Genomic DNA, 15,211 nt, shown 5'->3' on the forward strand with positions numbered 1-15,211 from the left:
GGAAAATCGGCCTGCCTTATTGCGGTGGCAAATGGTCAAATTGTCGCGTTTTTATCTAACAACGATGTCACGTAGGCTAAAGACACGTTTCCAGTAGATGTTTAGAATGAAAGACTGACACTTAATATTCTTCGAGGAATAGTTGGTTTTTATTTGTCAAATTTGTATACATTTAAGGATATGTGTATTATGATAGAGAATTCATAAACAAAATTATGCTAGAAAATTTTATATTTCGGTTTGGGTACTAAATGATAATTTTATTGTACTATAGCTTATTTATGTAATTAATTAATTTTGATTAAATTGGTAATTTATCAAATCAAAATTTTTAAAATTTACATATCCCTTGGTGGTTTCGTACAAAAAAATTCTGACAATGGAAAATATGAAGCGGTAGCACTTAAATAAGGGGAGACTCATTATAGGGTTAAATATAGATAACCTTGCAACACACGTTTATTCTTATTTGAAGTACATACATATACGGCAATTATTACTACATTCAAGAGAGAATTGAAGTTTATTGAAGGGAACTTTTTCTTATGGTAATATTCCTTAACATCAACGAAAGCATAAAATCTGAATGAAAATCGTTCAGGTCTTGGTTTCAACGAACACATTATCGCCGGCGCGTGATAGTAGTAAACTTCAGAGATTCATCTTAATCTTCTCGATCGCAATTATGATTATTTTTAATCATCGTATCCGTGATGAGATATACGTAGCAGGGCGTGCTTTTCGTGTTCCTGTCTTCCTTAATTCACCGTGATCATCTGTAATCTTTAATCGCCATAATTAATCTACCGATGTAGTACTCTGACGTAAGTACTTCCCCACGTCGTTACCTGTTTATACATGCAACACATAAGCGAGCGTACATGGCTGACTTTTAGTGACGTCGAAGTATTTACCGAACCGTGAATCGGTAAATACTGGACGGCGTTTATCTGTTAGCGCAAGTACGCGTAAGTGGTAATTTTAAAGCTTCCGTGCGTTCTGCCGACTATCGTGTACCTCTGCTTTAGCAAACATCTTGCATATGCAGTTTCGTAACGTCCACTTCGCGATTCGACACCTCACCGGTCGACCTGCCTTCTGTTAGCCCTGACAATATGTCAATAGCCATGGCGCTCGACCGTCAACTTCGTTGCAGTCCCTATTTTTTCAAAGTATTGTCCATGGCTGTACTCACTATTCATTTACTATATTTATTCAGAACTATAAGGAATTCCAAAATTTAACAATTGATTTGCTCATTAATTAGAAATTTTCATTCCTTAAGAAATATTAGATTTTACCGTCGTTTACAATTTCATAGAAAGAGGAAGAAATTAGCGTAGCGTGACATTTATCGGAATATTTATAAGGCTTTACTTTGCTCAGAGTTGTACTACTACAAATAATCGGCAATTAATTAAACATGCATCTTACGTATTTAACTAAATGCTTCCTAGAATTTACATGTTGTGAATCCCTAAAAGTATTAACTTAGAAGGTAATTTAGTTTTTATACCAAGTTTTATTATATTTTCAGTAAAACCACCTCAAAGATAGTGTTCATATTTTGATTTTGCTATTATTTTAGCACATCTTTCTCTATCTGGATTCCAAGTACCCTACCAAACCGACATGATCGCGCAATAAAATCGCCTCTTTACAAATCCTCGCAGCTATTTCGTCGTATCTCTTATCACGGTCACAATCGTCAAACTCGCTCACTCTTCTGTCAAATTGTCCAACATAATCACTCCTCAACCAACATGACAAAACAACCGTAACCGATAAAAGTTGAGAATCACTGACGCGTGCATTTCACTGCGACGAAAAGATAGCACAACATTGGATACGTGGTAATGCGTTCCACTGCGGGAGTGCGTTTCGCCGTTAACGGTGCGATCCATCGGGTCTATCTACGGTCACCACGGAAATATCCGACCTGCGGGGCGCATTCGAAATAATGGTCGCGTTTAACGGTGTCACTGGTCACCGGCACGGGCGTGAGACGATTGAGTAAGAGATGGCCAGTGTGTGCGCGCACTTCGTGCGTGGATCCAAAGATAGATATCCCGGCACAGGCTTACCAAACCTAACTGGCCCGACTCTATATACATACATACATAGAGGCGCATCCGCAACAACCGTTCGCGATGTAAACAAATGTCGGTATGCGTACAGGCTTGTCTAGCAGTCTGACATAGTCACGCGGGTGTTTCCTTCATTCCTTGCGATCGTTCGTGCTATCTTGTAGCCACTGACGTTTTTGGAAATACGTATGTTAGTTTCGATAAATTCTTGCTTTTCTTCTCTTATATTCGTTTATCAATCGCTGTGTGCGCCGGGGAATCCAGAACGCTTTAATTTTTCTGCCATACAGAAGAAACGTCCGTCCAACAGCTGCCAACAGCTCGATGAGATCCGAGGTTATAATTCATTGCTCTAGTTGCTTGGGCCACACTCAGCAGCAGGTGGTCAATCTCTCTCGATCTCTCTAACCTCGCCTCTTTTCGTCGCGTACTCGTTCGATTCGAGGTTACGAACTCGACCGAGGGAAACTGATCGTAAAGGGAGTGTGATTGAGTATATAGTATTTTTATCAGCCACGTTTCGAATATCCTGGTTGTTTACAGTTTAGTCGAGAGAGGTTCTGCAGGTTCGATTAAGATCTACATACATAAAGCTGGTTTCAAACATAAATTGTACGTTTTTTTAAATAGTTTATAAAAATAGCTTACCGAGTATGAAGTAAATGGAATTAAGTGTCAAACACTATTTAGACTGAAAAACTATAATCGTTAGATTTAAGAATAAAGTTAAGTTCCACATAATCGGTATCAGAATATGAAGTTAAGTTCTTCAAGATTCTCAAAGATCTTGTTGTATAGTTTTAAAAGTATGTTGGAAACAAAAGTATGTTTAAAATAAACAAGTGGGGCGTAAAAGAAAGGTTCCATGGGATATATAATAATGGTAAAATTGTATCTTCTTGTTTCACGGGCTGATTTTCTTCGTGTATTTTTAATTTGCTAAACGTTGCGCACTGGTGCGACGCAGCGTGCCGGCTTGAGCTGCCGCGCAGGCGCACAATCGCAGTATGGGCTATTTAAAATAGTATTCGAACAGACCGGAATGTAAAGTGCACAGTGCGTGCTCTGTTGCACGGGATTATGTCATACGTGCTTGTACCACTTTGCCGGTAAATAGGTTACGCAAGATGGATCACGGATGGCCACTCTACATAAGTATTAACTTATAGTCATAGGCCGGCCGGCCGGTCTCCGTTGCTGTAGCTGTCCATAGGACCTATTCGGCAGTTGGAAACTAGAAACGACACATACTGTATTATAACTTTGCAATCGTAGCAGAATTATACGCGATATAAATTAATTTTATAATTCTTCTCATAAAAATTATTTTTAAATGAAAAAAATTAATCTTATGGTTCGGTAGAATACAGAATTTATAATAGAAATCGTTAGTTTGTTAATAGCAGATTTTAAAGTACTCGCTTCTCCGTTTTAGATTCTTTATCTTAATTTATGTAACTCTTTTGGGATCTATATATTCTTGCCTCGTATTTATTACCGAGTGCAGAATAACAGTCGATCTTAGGAAAGGTTGGCACGGAAAACGAACATCTGTTTAACATCGTTTCACCAGCGAAAATCGGATATGCATAAGAGCGCTAAAATGCAGATCAGTATCGAAACTAGGATTAAAATCGATGCTGTTAGCTGTTACGTGGACTGAATAGTTAAGAATCTATCGTTAAATGGAAAGAAAAAAAGAAAAAAGAAAAATTCCATTCTCTTTTTACGAACGTTGAATTCCCTTACCACAAAAAAAAAACACAGCGAAACCAAAGTTATGTCATAATTTCGGACGAGGTAGCGATCGGCGTTTACCTTTCTCTTTGTAAAGAGTGGTGCGAACTTGATTTCGGGTTTGGAAACAACATGGCGGTTAGTTGCGCCGATCGACCGTTGGAGGCACTGTATCCTAGCCGATCGCTTGTAAAGTCGGTCATAGAGTTTACAATGCAACGCCTTCTCTCTGTCCGGCGCGTACTACACAAATCTCTTTCTACCTGCTTTCCCTCTCCCTCTTACGCTCCTTCTGATTTGGTTTACGGCGATTGCGACTGTGTCGCAATCATTAGCACGTCTGAGTACAATTACCTTGGATATTAGAACAACTCTATGCCACCCGGTGCAATACTTATGCATAGCGTACGATCGCTCGCAAGGTTCCCCTCGAAATGGGCGCGTAGTACGCGCGAGACGTGTCGACTTTTAATAAGTTGCACACGCCGACGTGACGGTATCGAATTGCAAAATAGAACGCGCGTGCCGGTATGATTACCCGGAATCATGGTTCTTCAATACCATCAGAGTAATCGTTGCTACTTTGCCCACGCTCCTTGTTATGCGCCGACACTCTCTACTGTTATTTAAACAACGTATTGGCCGTGAACGAAATTTCATTGTCCGCGTGAAAGTAAATCAGCATGCCGCTTGAAATCCGTGCCAAACTGCCGTCCTTGATTTTCGAATCCGACACCCGGAGTTATTTGGATGGATAACATTTTAATTGTTGTGGTAAAAGTTGACGTCTTAGATGCACCTGGAATTTTTTCTCTTTAGATATTTGGAACGATTGTTTGCTTGTTACGAAATTGACACGAAGTGCGAAATCAGCTGATCGTAGGCATAACGCGTGTAAGTTTATGCGTCTTCGCTTCCACCTGATAATATTGGCCGTAAACGAGCTGCACTGACGTAACAATGCAGCACGCGTCGTAAATTATGATCGATAATGCAACCTTGCACACGCCGAGCTAATATATGGTTGAATATGCATCATCCAAGTCCTCTGAGACTTTCTAACAGTTTCTGTCAATAGTACCGTGTAAGAAGAGCACTATGCGTGGTATAACACAATGTAGATCGTCGCAAAGTAGTATTTACCTTTATTATCTAATCCTTTTAATCCGTTATTTTAAATCAAGCAATAGACATCTATGTACGAATCGAATAAACATTAAATTATCCTGATTCTAATTTGAATTCTAATTTGATTCTTAAAGAACAAATTCAAATAGTAGAATATAATATCATCTGAATTTGTATGGCGCATTTTCGTCATCATCGAGAAGTGTGAAATTGCATGGTTCGATAGTGCTGGCCCTGGCGAGCAAATGGCCAGGGCACGAAAAGTTGATGCGCGTGCCATACTGCATAGGACGCACGAGGACGCGAGGAAAAGTGGCGCGTATCTGCTGTACAGAGAGAAAAGCGAGGTCGGGCCTTTCTCAGAGAAGTAGGTCGAGAAGGTACCGATCGTGCACACGAACGCGTGCTGCGTTCCACGCGCGCGAGATTCACAGGAAAGGTATCGTGTTCTGTTCGTCCCTGTGGCAAACGCGCTTGCAATACATACATCCCGTCGGCTCTCACGAATGCGATGGTGTATTAGGAAAACGGGAGGAAGAGTTCTCCCGCATAAAGGCGTCGATTGAACGTGCTCGTTATGCCGTTCTTATTTTTTGCTAGTTTATGACTTTCCAGTATACCGCGCTTCCATCTATGTGGCAGGAGATAAGTGGTCTTTCGTATCACCGATTCCATTTCATACACTACCAAATACCTTATTGAATATGGGGACTTAGATGATTTAACGAGACAGCTGAAGAAGTCATTCCTACGACCGAGATAAGGCGTGTTCAATTATTTACACGGCGGAGATAAAATAGGCAATTATTAGTTGGATGATCTGACCACTGATTGAATAATCAATACAAACATACTGATTACATCCTTCTGTTGTAAAATAAGGCGTTCGCGTGTGGGTATCTATAGAGGTTTCGAAACACGTGGGACGATGCGATCTACCATCGGATATCGTTTTCCCTCAATTGGGAAAGATTTCTTGATTGAACTGTTTTATCGATTTCCAAGTGAGAAACAACTGTAACAGATAAAGACCACCTATTTTTTCGAGTTCTCGATCCTCTCAACCACATAGTCACTTACGGTTCGCTATGATTCTGCGTATTAATGTGCGCGCACGCCAGATGAAAAGTCAGGTGGCGATGGCGGGCCGGTCGGCCACCGGTTTTGGTGGAGGGAGACTAAAAATGAAAACAAACTTTCGCTACGTAGAACAAGAAGCTCGGAACGTGTTCGCGTTCACGCGGTGCTGGTTAAGGCGCGTGTAAAGAGACGGAACAAGGAGGTAGCAGTGGAGTCGTAGGAGGGCAGAACGCACGGCGGAACGGGGGGATAGGTTTAAAAGGGGGCCAGGAGAGGGGCGAAAGGCGGCCACATACTCTCCGTGTAACAGAAGAGACGAGCGTGTGCCAGCGTACATTTTACGCAACGTCGCCTGTGATATAACGAGCGCGCGCACGCCGTGTATAAAGAGAAGCCCGGCCGGCGAGCAGAGAGCGATATAGTAGTCGCGTTTCTTCACACCGTACTACGCGCACATGCGTCGAAAAGGTGTGCGCCAGAGAGCAGGATCAGTGTGGCGCGTCGTGCGCCGCCATTGGGCAGCGTTTACCCGGTTTTGCTGGACCCGGTTGAACACAATGACCTAAATGATATCGCGAACCGGGTCGCAGCCTAGATACCGCCGCGGGCCGGCCTTTTCCCGCCCGCCTCGACACAGTCGACAAACGTAGTAGTATCTCTCGCTTGTGCTACGACCGGCAGCCCCAGATTTTCACTTTCGCGCGGGTGAACGTTGACACTCTCGCCTTTCGATAACGCGCCACGAACTGGATCGAGTACTCTCTTATGCATATATGTACGTAGGCATGCGAATAGGTTTTGTACATGCATATATACGTGGATGTCTGTGAGTTTAGGTTTGTGTGGTCGTTTCGATATACAATGACATATATAACGGCATAGTCGATGAATGAGTAAGCTCTGGTTCAACGATAAACTTTCTTTGTTTGATATTTTTTATCCGAGGTGAAGAGGGATAGAGCCAGGCTTTAGGTAGTTGAGTGGATCGTAATTATATATCGGTTTTCTTACATTTTTAATAGGGCTTATCTGATGCGATCGCAAAACTTAACTTAAGATTTGTATTTGTTTAGGTCAGAAATTTTGGATATTGCAAAAATCAAAGTTTCGTAACTCTGATTTCCTTCAACAATAAGATATTAGTTGCATTACTTTTCTTGCAAGTATTAATAACATACTTTCATTTTAAGATTAAGCGAAACTATACAACTTAAAAAACTAGGATTAAATACACGAAGCAAAACTAGAATTTGGATTAAGCATCTATATATAATGCCACGTTATATTGGAAATTACATTTCCATATATCAATATATCTTTAATATTTTGATTTAGAAGCAAATACAATTTCAATTTTAGAGGTTTAATTATGTACATCTCTTTAAAGCACCTGTTAAGCATCTATTATACGAGGAAAATAGTTTCCACGTATTGAAGTTCGTAATTCACCGTGAACTCTTCATCTGACGATTAATTTAATACGATTCTACTATGGTTAGAAGAGACAATTTAGCTCGGGATTTCCGAATTGCCGTCGTCGCAATAGCTACGATGACTCGAAGGTAAACCCAGGCGGTCATTACTCTGTTCGCAGTCATTATAAATCGTGTCTTGCCGCGATTCTACGGCTAAGCGAGCAAAACACTTTTCTTCGTTTGCTTTTCCACGTGAACGCCGTTACACCACGACTGCACGGATTACCGTTATCGCCGTTGCGTGACCTGCTTTTTGGTACATGCCTTCCTTCAGCGGGGAACACTAAAAGAGAAGAAAGACGGAAATACCGAAGCCACCACAAACTATAATCATCGAAATGCAGGTGTTACATTGAGTATTTTATTCCGAATTTGTAGAAATGTCGTGCAGTTTTGTTTGGTCTTGAAGTCTACAGATTCAGAGTATACTGAAAATTGTTTGCAATTTACGGAAATAGATATTGTTTATTCACAACGTATACGTTGTGTAACTTATACATATATTCATATCGCAACTATTCCGAAAACATTTAATTTCTCCTATTATCCCAAAATAAGTAATACTTCAATAATGGAACTCGCATAGTGATCTACTTAGAAAGGAAAATATTTATTATAAAGTGTTCCACTTTAAAAAAAGATTAATTTCTCCAATTAGGCCAAAAAGAAAGTTCGTTCCCCGAAACCGTTCGTGTCTCTTGTCTCAGCTTTCGTATCCGAGACCGTGAAGCAGAAAGAACGTTTTCTTCTCGAGCATGTCATTGGATGTGGTTCTCTGTTCAGCTTTACGAATTTACACGATGATCGTGACACAGTTGATAAATTTAAGGTCGGTATCGCAGTGCAGTCCTTCGTTTCCAAGCTCGTAAAATCCGAACAAAAGCTGTGGCGTCAATTTCCACGGGCGGCCGTGACGTTATGCGTGCACAATGACGCATGAAGAGTAGGAAGAACCTCTGACAAGAGCGTTAAGGCTGTGGACCAAGTGAGAAATTACTGATCTGGCGTCACCCATGATTGTCAGCGTTTTAACGTCACGATTTATTTGAAATAGATCGCGTGTTCAAATGGAGCTCGCGAATGGATTCAAATTTTTATCTCCGATAGAATTCTGACAACTGTCGAATGATTCGTGAACTCGAATAGTGAGAATTTTTATTGTTGCGTTGAGAAGACCATAAATAAGCCCTATTCCAATCTTCAGTTGATACTCTAATCGTAAATTTAGCACAATATATAAACCACATTCATAATTCACATTCTCCAGTCCTTATAATTGCTTCCTTAGTCAAATGATTCAGTGTCGAATTTTACCCTTTCACTTAACGTTTCAAATTTACAAAACTAATTTCAAAAACCTATTGAAAATCGTATGCAAAATGTAGAGAATTCAAAAGCATGAAAAATGTGCTACCTCGGATAAAAAACTAAGACTCACAGTTTTCAGCTGTACTTTATCCAAGACAGTTGATCAAAACCCATTAGCATTAAACTGGTCGTAGTTGTACTCTTAGCCAACTGACTCATTGTTCGATCTCGTTTACGGTGATCTACGTCTTTTTACTGGAGCTGAACTTCACTTAGGGACAACGAAACCGCGTGGCTCGTTGTCCGACCGAGAAAAAGCCGGTTTTCGCATACACGCTGCAACATTATCTGCCAGCTGCTAATCTCTGGCGTTCGTTCCTTATTCAGTGTCGTAAGTAAGCAAGTGTCGTGAATAGCGTTACGAGGATCGTAGAGGGGATGGCTGTTGACGGTGTTGAGCAGTGACGTCACCGGTAGCACAGCTCGACACAGTGACACCGATCGCCGGTTCTACCGGGAGGAACAATCAGGCCGGCAGCAGCTGTGTACGATTCCTGCTGCCTGTAGTCGCTCACGACTGTTCTCACTCGTGCTGAACGTGGCCTGGCCACGTTATCGTTCCCGACACCCAGGAAAAATGTTTTCTGCTGATAACCGAGCCTCTGTACGGTAGCTCTCTTTGTTTCAATGGCCACTCGATGTTTGCGGTCCTTCTTAGGGAACTTGTTCGCAGTATAACTCTATCGCATCGGTCTCTTTTATACATATTTCTTCATTCTTTATCGTAAATGAAGTGATTTTTCCTGGAACCGTTTCCCGCTTGCCTCAATAGAGATTTCGCTTTTGGCAGTGCTGTTGAGGAAGTTTCTGGAATACTTTTGTTGGATCTTCGGACTCTATTTGTTTGTAATTTTTCTTATCGATGTTGTTTTCTTCGTTTAATCCTAATGGCAATTTGATTCTGGAGTACCCATTTCTGCTACATAATAATTTCTTATGTGAATTTATAATAATTTCTTAGCTGAAAATAATGTTAAGCAAAAAATTATAGTACAATGCAGGAAATAACTTTATTTATACAACGAAGAGATTAAGGGTTTTCTTCGTGTTATGAAAGAAGTTTCGCTATTTATCGTTAAAAAGCCTCGTGTAGCTAGTGTGTATTTCAATGCCTACTTTCCTCTGTATATATAAAGTCGTCGAATAAAATTTAATTGAAATAGCCATTCCACAGACTGGGTTTTTTTTACGGATTTCGTTATGACTACAGATTACAACTAGTACGGTTCGATTATCTAAATTACAATTATTTAACGCTTGGACGGTTTATTTAATCGAAATTGACTTTTAATTTATTTAAAACGGAAGCAGATAAAAATTTGATAATGAAAAAGTTCGCAGCCACTAGAATAACCTTTTATCTGCATAAAATTCTCATCTGCGAAACGTTTTTTGCCTTGAAGTACATATATTTTTGGAATAAAATTAACTTTTTCGCTTCTACTTGTTTAGTTGATACAATAGTATTGTTCGTAATAAGAATCTTCTAATTATTTCGTGGCGATCTCGATGCTTTCTGAACTACCATTTGTGTGTTGTGGAAAATTGATACATATATGCTTTATCTTAACAAGATAATTCCCCTTACGAAAATTCGTCGATGGTTGTTCGTCTTCGTTGTGACGACATAGCTCAGGGAAACGAACGAAAAACTGTGAATCGAATCGCGGAACGATTTCCCGCATCTTGATCGTCCTTCGCATCTTATCATCAACAAGCTCGTAATTAATATGAAACGTATCATAAGAAATTGATATATTTCAATATGGTATTTTCCTCGTTTGCGCTTCTCGTCGATAATCTAGATATGATTTCATAGATCATTGTCTTCGTTCCTTCCAATCAAATCTATCAAGGCCGTCTTTTGTATAAATCTTATCTAAAGCTACGAGTAATCAGCTCGAATGCGCCGTCGCTGTTCCTTTCTTTCTTTACTTTATTCTTTTTATTTTGTTTTTTAGTAACAACCTTATCGACCGGTCAACTGATATTCGTGAGTTTTTTTTATGACAAAATTTTTCTTCATTCACCTTTTCTTTTTAACAGAACGAAAGGGACGTTTGCTATTTTCTCTGACTCTATCGTGGCGTTCTCGGGGAATGCATTCGCTAGAAAGGAGTTATCGTCCTTTGTTGCGATAAAATTTTCCCTTTGCTCTCATCGTTCCGCCCTTTTCCTTGGGAATCTCTTTTTGCTCGGATATTCGCCTCAAATGGATATGTATATACCCGCTTTTGGCGATGTTATATTTGTTTGTCACAAATGAAATATTCGTTTGAATGTTTCGGATAGTTTAGAAAATAGAATTGAATATCGATTTATGCTCCTTCGTTCCGTGTGTTTTTGCTTGGAAATTTTTAATATGCTGTTTGCCAATATTCCGATGAATTTATATTCGCACGAAATACGAATCGTCCTCTTATCTTATAATTTTATATTTTGTAATCTTATAATCTTGTAATCGGTCATTCTGTCTGGCCAAAGCTACGCATGATAACAATCTAGATTTCTACCTAAAAACCAATACACTTTTACAGCGAAATTTGTTTAATCTAATATATATTTATTTTAATCTAAAAGAACAAATACGTATTTCGTGTGTCATGACCTAGTACAAAGAGGTATATATTTCTGTTCTACCCTAATCATATTTTGAAACGATACCAGTCTCGATATCTTGTTCTCCTTTGTATGTATCGCAATGCGTCAATTGGTGGAACGAGCGTGTTATCAATTAATTCGATAGGAATTTTGTTGGTCGTATAAACAGGAACGTCGTTTGACAAGTTTTCACCAATCTACCGTCGATAAAGAATCGTATCGATGAATCGACGTTACGTATGGAAATGAAGGTGACGTTGTTGATTGCCACACTGACGCACGCTTTTTCCAGATTGATTGTCAGTATAATGATATTATCTCGTCTTCTCGTCAAGCACGTTTAAAGTAATAACAATAACGAGACTCGTACGTATCTCGTTTTCTAAATTAGTTCAAAAGTTGAGGCGGGAGTGTTTTCGAAATTTCCGATTACCGAGCTGGAAACTTCCGTTATCTGGCTTGTGTTTTTAAACTCTGGCTGAGATGGCGCAGGCAAGGAAACGCTTTAGCAATGAACCTTTTAGATAAACTCCGTATTCAGCTTGAATCGACTAAGTTTCAGCAAAACAATGAAATATTTACGTGCGATCATTCTTTCATGGAGATTTCTTTTATACGTGTAATATCGATTCGATTGTTAGTCGAAATCAGATATCTGGTAACCAATTAGGTTTCTGGATATGAAACGATGCATTATGGATTTATTTAATAATCGAGTAATATAATAACCAGATTAATAATAAAATAATAGTATAAATTTACCATCCGAGTTTGGTTTTTCAATGTAATTTTATTATTCCGGGAATAATTGTTTTTAGTAAAATATAAAGTTTCCAATTAGATATTGAGAATTTAATAATTTATCGTACCTATGACCAAAAGTAGAACCGCGTAACTTACCACGGTTTTGTTTGTGCCTCAAGTTTGTCTTTACGTGTAAAAGGTTTTCGTCTATCTATTTATAGCCTGAGAAATGTTTCACGCTTAAAGCAAATTTGTTTCCGCAGACGTGTTGTCATTATTATTTAAGAACCGTTTCACCAGTGTGCTTAGTATAATATTAACACTCTTTGCACTTTTACGTTAGCATGATTTCATAACGTGCTCAATTATTTTCAACATTAATAAGAACGTAAAAATTTCTATTTTCTGCAATCAAAGAGCAGAAATTATCGTTTTAACGTTAATGTGAACTAGTTAATTAACATGTATCTTTTTCCAAGAACACATCGTTTATCTGTTAGTGAAGCTTCTTACCTTCAATTTTATCATTATACGTGTAGCAGGAATGTCAAAGTATAGTCACGTTTGCTTTGCATAGAACGTATCAACTCGTGATTTACTCGTATCAGCTCACTATAGTTAATTAAAAAGTGCCTCTGATTGAAAAAAATTAGGTACAAATTTAATATGTTTATCTATGAAACTTGTAATTTGTACTTGTAATTTCAAATTCCTTGTGCTATAGGTAGGCTTAATTCTTTGACAGTGTAATAAAATAACAAAGAATTCAGAATGAACAGAATTTAGCAAATCTCCCTTGCTTTTCAAATCCGTATTTTCTTATAGAAAACAAAAATAATTTAAGAAATTGGAGAAATTATCATTATTTTTATTATTATCGTATATCCATCTCGCCGTTCGTGTCTCCGACAGACAGGCTGTTCCCTTTTATGAATAAACCCATATTCTCGTATAACGTTTATGCTCGGTCGACAAAAGCTTCCTTCTCTATTTGAGGAGGAGCAGAGAGAGAGAGAGAGAAAGAGAGAGAGAGAAAGAGACAAAAAGATGGTAGTCGTAAAACGGTCGCGCGAGAAGCCTGTGACCGAGTCGCTGACTAAGATTTCGGCAAGACTAAATTTGACCGGGGGCATAGTCCTGAATTCCCGCGGTGTCAGAACACGAACGCTTACTTTGCAGCCAGTCAATGAGCAGACGCGTAAAGGTTGCCTAGCAGTTGAACTAATCGTAAAAGCAGAGTCTGGGGCACGGTCTACAGACGCAAGGGAGGCCATTTCCTTTTTATTAAGCATTTTGAATCTTCAGTGAAGCTTTATTTCGACTTACACGAATACGTTTAACCATGTATTACATTGTTCGGAAAATTCGGGAAATTCAATGTAAAAGTTAAGAAAGATGTAACTAGAGAATTGGATTTAGATCTTTTGCGAGTCTTTTCACTTAGTGTCGCGAGAACAATTTTTAACAAATTCGTCTTTTTCCGTAATGAATTCCTTCGGATAGCTGTCGTATTTAATTCCTCGTTTATGCATCTCGAATAAGTTTTGTTAAAGGCCACGGTAGATAAAAATTCGTTGACTGAGACAGATAGAGACGTGAAAGTTGTAACGTGAAGTTAACATGGATTCGGTGTTCTGTGACAATAGATTTTCCATAGAATCAGTTTTCATGGAACCATTTTCATGTGCACGCGTGGCATTGTGTTCGAGGGAGCACGCAGCAGCATGTTACTACAGCCGATATAATTATCTAACATTTCCTTGATCTCGGAACAAACAGGAATTATCTACGTGAACTTTGCATCATCGAGATGTGCGCTCATCTTCTCTGTTTCTTCGTCTTTCTTTTTCTATTCTCAACATGGCCGGGTAAATACGTAGTTTGTTGCTCTTAATATATGTAATTGATTTGGAGCATCATTTTCTTACAAAAAAAAAAAAAAAAAAGAAAGAAAAAATAGAAAGACGAAGAATTGATCTTTGTCATTAGATCTTCTCCTAATGAAAAGAACTCTTTAAAAATCTCGCTAATGGGAACGCTATCGATTCTCATTTATGGTCGTTAACGTCGGGGCGATATTAATTTCCTTCAGTTCGAGATTCTGTATTCAGTTGCCGCGTAAAGAGCTGATGCAACCCACGCAGTTTTAAACAACGAGTCGAGTTTGTTCGGCTCTTCGCTTGGAGACTCGAATTATCGCCACGAGTGTCTCTTTTGTCCTATATTTATATTGTGTGGATTTTTGAGTCGACTTTGAACCCAAAGACATCGACGAAAACCGGACGAACTTTGTCTAGACTTATCCTGTTGACCATATCTTTAGATAGACCGAGGACAAATAGAGGAACGAACGTGTTTCAAATTGAAAGTAAGCTTGTAAAAAGAATTGAGTATGTTTGCGCGAATGATTACAAATATTTCCTTCGTTTTATCTCGATTGCTTCAATTTTATAATTTGCCAATGTCTAATCTTCTACTTGAAATAAATAGAAGAGGAGTCCTTAAGCTTCAGAGCATCTACTCGTTTTCCAATGAGAGTGTAATTGCTCGTTAATTTCGATTCTGTTAAAGGATCACAACTAATCACTTATGTTGAGATTTAATCAACAGCACAGGCTATTTGTAATTCTATAATTATATATAATAATTCTATAATTCAGTTTTAACGCAATTCGATTAAGTATACATTGGTCTTATCGTGATTCTAAAATAGACATCGCAAATTAAAGTAAATTAGATGGAAAGGAAAATGAAATTAGATACCAAAGTGCAGACAATTCGATACGATTACTATTCTTTCGTAATCGGAGATTCTAGAATAGCTACAATAAGACCAATACCATCGACTAAAAAACTTTGAATAACGTGCGCTAGATCTCTATAAAATATCGTGACACATAGATAAAATATAAATCTCGTATAGCAGTCGTGTTAATATTACACATACATTTTCACGAAGTAAATCCATCTACCACTTTTAAGTGGACCTTA

At 38.7% G+C, this 15,211-nt stretch overlaps 1 protein-coding gene and 2 long non-coding RNA genes across 5 annotated transcripts in view; 1 reads left to right on the forward strand and 2 right to left on the reverse strand.

Moving 5' to 3' along the window:
• The window catches only part of LOC117239544 (zinc finger protein 395), an 88,817-nt gene that overhangs the window by 3,263 nt on the left and 70,343 nt on the right, over positions 1 to 15,211 (forward strand). The window lies entirely within an intron of this gene.
• LOC117239551 lies at positions 431 to 7,065 on the reverse strand. 2 transcript variants are annotated; one of them, XR_004494484.1, is made up of 5 exons: positions 6,033 to 7,065; positions 5,807 to 5,967; positions 3,906 to 5,700; positions 2,736 to 3,321; positions 431 to 2,666 (listed from the first exon to the last, which is right to left on the reverse strand). It is a non-coding gene; the product is annotated as an uncharacterized LOC117239551 (long non-coding RNA). The 2 variants fall into 2 exon arrangements; XR_004494483.1 differs by having other exon boundaries at positions 431 to 3,321.
• LOC117239552 lies at positions 7,500 to 9,779 on the reverse strand. Its single transcript, XR_004494485.1, has 2 exons — positions 8,946 to 9,779; positions 7,500 to 8,481 (listed from the first exon to the last, which is right to left on the reverse strand). It is a non-coding gene; the product is annotated as an uncharacterized LOC117239552 (long non-coding RNA).

The sequence above is a fragment of the Bombus vosnesenskii genome, unplaced genomic scaffold (genome assembly GCF_011952255.1).
Source record: "Bombus vosnesenskii isolate JDL3184/JDL3185 unplaced genomic scaffold, Bvos_JDL3184-5_v1.1 scf7180000014105, whole genome shotgun sequence".
Classification (NCBI taxonomy): Eukaryota; Metazoa; Arthropoda; class Insecta; order Hymenoptera; family Apidae; genus Bombus; species Bombus vosnesenskii.